Genomic DNA, 6,932 nt, shown 5'->3' on the forward strand with positions numbered 1-6,932 from the left:
ATGAAATGAATGTGATTCAAATCATAATATATATATGAAAATGACAGAGGGAAAACTCTCCATCTTATGTGGCTTTAGTCTGGCCATACCCATTTTACTGGAATTGATGAGGTTTTTGACATGTGTTGATATGCATTTTAACTAGTTCAAGTGTGTTGGGAAAACATTCTCATCTTTCTAAATATTAAGCAACCTCTCTTGTGGCCAAATTAGTGCCCAGCTTCTGCATTAGTTCTGTTTCTTGAATCCTTTCATCCAATTCTCTCTCACACACACACCACAATTTTTTGAAATCAATTCTAGGCTTCTAACCAGAAGAAAATTGGAAGAGAGACCTCCAATCTTGTATTTGGAAACAAAATATACTGCTCAAAAAAATAAAGGGAACACATCCTATGAGACATCCTATAGGATGTGTTCCCTTTATTTTTGTGAGCAGTATATATTTATACAATTTTCTCTTTACACAACTCTAGAATGGAATCAATGGAGAAACTTTAACATCAGATGCAACAGCAGCATGGCACTCTCTGTTGCAGTGGCAAAAAAATAATACGGAATAATTGGACTTTTATTGATGTTTTGCCAGTTTTCTTGTATTAGTTGGTTTCAAACACTTCCTCTCTCTGCAAAAGTGTTTAATTGGCTTCTGTATACCAACTGTAAGAGGACCTGTATTGGCACCTTTTGGGGAAGATCTCTCTCCTTTCTGAAATTACTTCTGGGTGTTTTCCATGTATCTCTACTGAATTAGAATCTAATATTCTCCTTTTTTTGCTGACCTAATATTGAGAGCAGTCTTCCTGTATGTTTCACATTATTTTGACACTCTCAGATGCCCAAGTGGGAGTGGAGGAGGGGCAGTCTGCCAGAAAAGCAAAGATTTAGAATTACATCACAGAACCAAGCTCACCCCATTAATGTTCCTGTGCCCTGGTTGCTGGATGTTTTTCTTGCTGGCTGATAATATGGTAGCAAAGCCAGAGCAGAAAACCAGTTAATTGCATATTATAAGTGGCAAACACAAATCTCAACACAGTTGGGAACTACCTCTTACGCAATGCAAACAGCCAGCGTTATGATGCCGTTGGGTGGTGCAAAGATGAGATGGATAACAGTTTAAATGGGAGAACAGCTCCTCTAGCATTGCACTATGCTTCCTGGCATGTACCAAGAAATGTTTTAGGATTGTTTCACACACAGCTTTCAGGATCCTAAACCCTTGCTTCTGCCAAATAAGATGTGCGGCTCAAAGCCATGAGATCTTACTGCAAAATATTGATCCAGGATTAGGCAACTTCTTGTCCTTCAGACTTTTAAGGCTTCAGTTCACCAGCCAACCGACCCAAATGTAGAAACCTGAAAAGAGTATTGTTTTAAAACAGCGGTTCTCAACCTATGGGTCGTGACCCCATTTGGGGTCGATCGACCATTTCACGGGGGTCGCCAAGCAAGGCTGTCCGCCATTTTTTCCCCCTTTTCCGGCGGGTGCCTTACCTCCCTTGAGCTGGGCCAGCTGGTGGTCGGCCTGCTCTGTCTCTGCCGCTTGCCAGCTACGCCTCGGCCGGCGCAGGGGGCGGAAACCACGCATGCGCGGCGCTCCCGGGCAGGGAAAGTCCTCGACTTACGACCGGTTGGGTAGTCCTCGACTTACGACCGGTTTAGTCCTCGACTTATGACCGGTTTAGTCCTCGACTTACGACTGGTTGGGGGGTCGTGGCATTAAAAAGCTTGAGAACCACTGTTTTAAAACTTTTAGAAGGTCCCAGGTTGTCCTACCCTGTCTTGGCCCCAGGTACAGTATATGATGCCTGGCTGGCACTCTGCTACGATCTCAGCATAACTCCTTCCACATCTAAATGGGATCCTGATCCCTGCTCAGGGAGGTCTGTTTATCAAGTGAACGGCAGGATGAGAGAGAGAGAGAGAGAGAGAGAGAGAGATGGAGGAGGCAGAGAAGAAACGTGATCTCCATTATTACTGTGCCCGCCCGGGGCAGACGAGTTCTGTCTTTCCCATTTCCTGCCTCTGGTGGCTAAAGGAAGTGGCGCTCGTGTTTCCTGAATCTGGCTTAAAACAAGGGCCCAGCATAACGTCGTGACTGCCCCGGGAACTGATACTTCCAGCCGTTTCCCTCCGGCGTCGTGAAAAACCTCTAGGGGAAATCCTCGCCTCCCTCCCCCCCCCCCCGCCCCAACCTCCAGATCTTGACACCTGGGCAAATGGGGGGGACGGCGGATATTTAACCTCCCCACTCATCTTTCCTTTGCCCTGGCATTCACATTGGGAGGGATCCGTTTCCCTTGCCGCTTCTCTGACGGAAACTTTTCCCGTTTGCCCCACTTCAGTTTGTTTTCCCAAGGCGGATCGCTCTCTCCTTCAGGCTGAGACACTCCAGAAACGGGTTTTTATCCCTCGGCGGCGCAGCAAACACCCACATATCGTTGCCGGAAGGTGGGCTTCGGTTTCTCATCCCCACGGAAACTTCATTCCCCATACATGGCATAAAACCCCCTTTGTCTCCCGTAGTCTAAGCATATCTCCCCCTCACGCCCTGGCCTGGAAGGGGTAGGCAACCTTGGCTCTTTTATGACTCATGGACTTCAACTCCCAGAATTCCTGAGCCAGCATAGCTGGCTCAGGAATTCTGGGAGTTGAAGTCCATGAGTCATAAAAGAGCCAAGGTTGCCTACCCCTGCGCGGCCTGGAAGAATCCCCAGAGATCACCAGATTCGATCAGGTTTAATCGGATCGGAAGGGTGCTGGAAGGAACAGGACCGCAGGTGTTAAGTGAGAATCCTGGAATCTCTCCCCTTTTTCCTTGGCGGTGTTTCTAGAGAATTGGGGGTAACCTACAAGATCTGTAAACCAGGAGCAGTTCTATCTTAAGAGAAAGGCAGGGAAAAATCATTGTTACTGTTTTGTTGTCGTTGATGAATAAGGCCTTAAATTATATTTCATTTTATTCGAGCAGAGTGAGCTATGCTGGCTCAGGAATTCTGGGAGTTGAAGTCCATGAGTCATAAAAGAGCCAAGGTTGCCTACCCCTGCGCGGCCTGGAAGAATCCCCAGAGATCACCAGATTCGATCAGGTTTAATCGATCGGAAGGGTGCTGGAAATAACAGGACCGCAAGTGTTTAAGTGGGAATCCTGGAATCTCTCCCATCAATTGCCTTCTGGGGGAATTTCCAAAAGATTCACCAGATAAGTGATCTGGATGAAACTTTGGGAAACTCGGGGTTGGGATCCAAGAGACAACGAATTCAAGTCTTTTTCCTTGGCGGTGTTTCTAGAGAATTGGGGGTAACCTACAAGGTCTGTAAACCAGGAGCAGTTCTACCTTAAGAGAAAGGCGGGGAAAAATCATTGTTGCCATTAATGTTACTGTTTTGTTGTCGTTGATGGACAAGAACTTACATTATATTTCATTTTATTCGAGCAGAGTGAGTCAACCTGTTGTGAGATCAGATGCTTAATGGGTTTGTTCATGCACAGCTTCCAGGCTTGCCCTGCAGCAAGGTGGGTCTCTACTGTAAGGACACAGCCAGGCTGGATCAAGAACTCCCTGCCCTTCTTCCCACAAGCAGCAGGTTGTGTCAGATGGGTGTGTGAGTTGGCTTTCCATACCACTTCAGGGCCCTGGTATGAATTATGTGATTATGGTTCCGCATCTAGTGTGAACATAGCCACGGTGGCTTGGAAATTTATATTAAGCTAAGATTTGTAGCTCAGGAAAAATTATTCAATACACTGTGATTTAACCAAGCCATGGCTTCCTATGATGTGTGAATGAGAACAATATTTAATAGGTTTGGAGTGAAAAACCTCTTTGTCGGGACTGTTTGATCCTGTTGTTTATTATTATCACACCAAAAAGATTGTGGTTGGAAAAGAAACACCCTCTCCCCCCATTTCCTTACTCACCATTCTCCCCAGGCAAGTGAAAGTGATACCTAGCAGTCATTGAGCTGATCAAGAAAGTATTTTGGTATAAGCTGTGCTCCATCTCCCCCCACCCCCAATCCCTGGAAAGCCCAAATTCTACCAGAAAAAGGCCAATGAATGGTGCTGCCCTTTCTGGAGCCAATTTGCAGAAGGGATAGATGGAAGGATCTCCAAGCATCATCAGCTAATGGAGAAACACACAGCAAGCTCTTTCACAGGTGCAGTCAGGTAGGATGTGTTAGGACATCTTGGAATGATGGGATTAGCCACCTCTCAAGTTTCCCTTTTGCTTTAATCCTTTGTTATTTTATAAGCTGCCTGGAGTTGTTAAGAACAATTCATGAATGGCCAAATGAATTGATTGATTAAACTTAAGGGGTGGTGGGGGGAGGAATTGGGTGAAGCAGAAGGAAATGCTTCAGTGCTGCCACTCAGTCCAACTCCTCCTTTGTCTTGGTAATCAGCCAATGTAGGGGTTGGAAATCAGCCCAGCTCTCAACTGAGAAGCGCAGAAGAAAAATCTGGGATGAAGCAAGAGAGAATAATTAATAATCAGCAAATCCAGTCCTGACCTTATGGCTTGGAGGCATAAGGCTTGGAGAACACAGACTAGGAAAATACAGATGCTAGACTTGGAATCGTGCTGTTGTGATTGGTATGCCAGTAATTACAATGATCATCAGGGCATCCATCTAGTGGCAACCTCTAGTGTTTCTCAACCTTGACAATTTTAAGGCATGTGGACTTCAACTCCCAGAATTCCACAGCCAGCAATGCTGGCTGTGGAATTCTGGGAGTTGAAGTCCACATGCCTTAAAATTGTCAAGGTTGAGAAACACTGGATGGAAAATGCAAATATCACCATCTCTTTTCTCTCTCTCCCTCTCTCCCTCCCTCCCTCTCTCTCACACCCCCACACACAAACTAGAAGTGTCAATTGCATGGGAGTCGCTGCCTGGTTAGAATGATACTTGTAGTGTAGTATTCTTGCACAAGTCTTCCGAAATATTAAAAATAAATCATAAAAATAGTAAAGGAAAAAAAAATAGCTATGCCAAATCCAGCTATGTCATAATTCTGTGATGCTCCTGCTGGTGACACGATTAGCGGCACACAATTATCAGAAACAGGTTTCTCCAATTGGATCAATTTGGATAGCAAAGAACTAGCACTCCTCCAGAGTGCCAAGCCTAAAATAGATTTATTTATTTAATAGTGTTTATAAGAAGTTCCTGTAAAACCTAACACCTTCTACAGAAAGTGCCAGTCAGGCATTCTGTGGCAGACCCCTCTGTGGTGACCAGCTGCCTGGTCTCTCCTCCAACCCAAGCCCAAATTCCCATGGAGGCTAGTGCCCAGGCACTCAAAGGGAGAGCACGTGCCAACAGGGATCCCTATGAGAGCTGGATAGACCCCAGGCCCTGATCACACCAGCACTCAAATAGGCAGCCAAAGGTTTCAGACCAGATCCACACCAAAAGTGATATCGAGGGGAACCTAATTACTTCAAACCTGGAACAGCCAAGAGATATTTAGAGGACAAAACAGAGACAACATCACAAGAATATGGCAGAGAAGGGGTGGCCACGATTCATTTGTCTCACGATGGGCGACAGGAAGTCCATATAATTCTAAGTGTAGCAGCAAATCCCCTCAGACTATTCCAGTGTTTCTCGGTCTGGACCCCTTGAGGACGTGTGACTGATTGTCTGGGGAATTCTGGGAGTTTAAATCTACCTATCTTCAAGCCGGTCGAGGTGATTCTTGCGTTGAATAACGGCATGCTAAAATTTAAGAAAAATTACACATTTATTTTGTGGACAAGTCGTCCCTCCCATGCTGCTCTCTTAGGCCAAGGGTAGGCAACCTTGGCTCTTTTATGACTCGTGGACTTCAACTCCCAGAATTCCTGAGCCAGCACGGCTGGCTCAGGAATTCTGGGAATTGAAGTCCACGAGTCATAAAAGAGCCAAGGTTGCCTACCCCTGGAGCCTTAGGCCATTTATTTTTAAGCGAGCACGTGGACTCGTGCGCCCACCCCGTCTTCTCTTTGCGGTACCGCACCTGTTTTATTTTGGCTCATTAAATTTAATTAAGAACGGGCTAGGTGTTCCATATTTAAGTGGGTGGGTGGAGGGGGGGTTGTGTGGCGGTGGGGGATGGATAATCACCTCCCAGGAAGCTAAAAGAAAGGATCTTTATTCAAAAGAGGGCAGTCGTAGTGAGCGTTTGATTATTCTCACCCCCACCCACCCACCCACCCACCCACCCACCCATCTCTTTGCTGTCTCTTTTTAAAGTGCATCTGAGCGCGCAAACAGACACGTCTCGAGAGCTCTAAGGCGAAGCGTTCCAAAAATTCTTCCCTCTCTCTGCATATCCCCGCAATAATTTTCCGCTTTCCCTCGATAAAATTGCCAAATAATAATGAATCATTTCATAAATAATGGGTTTAGGGGCTTATCAGGGCAGGCTGGCCAGTGCCAGCGGCTTATCTCGCTTGGCCACGTTGCTCCAGCGATCCGCTCTCCATACTAAATAGGAAACTGGACGTGATGTGGGAATGAGTTCCCGGCGCTTCGAAGCCGCCCAGCACTCCTCCTCCTCCTGTTGTGTGTGTGTGTGTGTATGTGTGTGTGTATACTATAGGAGGAAGGGGAGGGGGAACATACCAGCCTCCCTGAATAGGCCGCAAAATGGCTCCAGTCATTTTCCCCTACGAAAAACAAGTGGTGAGTAAAAGGGTCGTTTATTCCTCTCTTTTTTTTTTTGTTTTGTTTGTTGTTAAAGAAAGAAAAACGCTTCGTAGGTTGGCTTCCCACCCCCACCCCCACCCCCCACCCCACACCCCACCGCCCCACTCATCCCGGGCCAACTTCACGTTGCAGCGGATAGGGGGATACATTCTCCTTTAACTATTTTATTTCAAAAGGGGAGATAGCGAACCGTATAAATTCCTCTCTCCCCAAATCATTCCCCGCTTCTC

Source organism: Protobothrops mucrosquamatus, unplaced genomic scaffold (assembly GCF_001527695.2).
Source record: "Protobothrops mucrosquamatus isolate PMUCROS unplaced genomic scaffold, P.Mucros_1.0 scaffold95, whole genome shotgun sequence".
NCBI lineage: Eukaryota > Metazoa > Chordata > Lepidosauria > Squamata > Viperidae > Protobothrops > Protobothrops mucrosquamatus.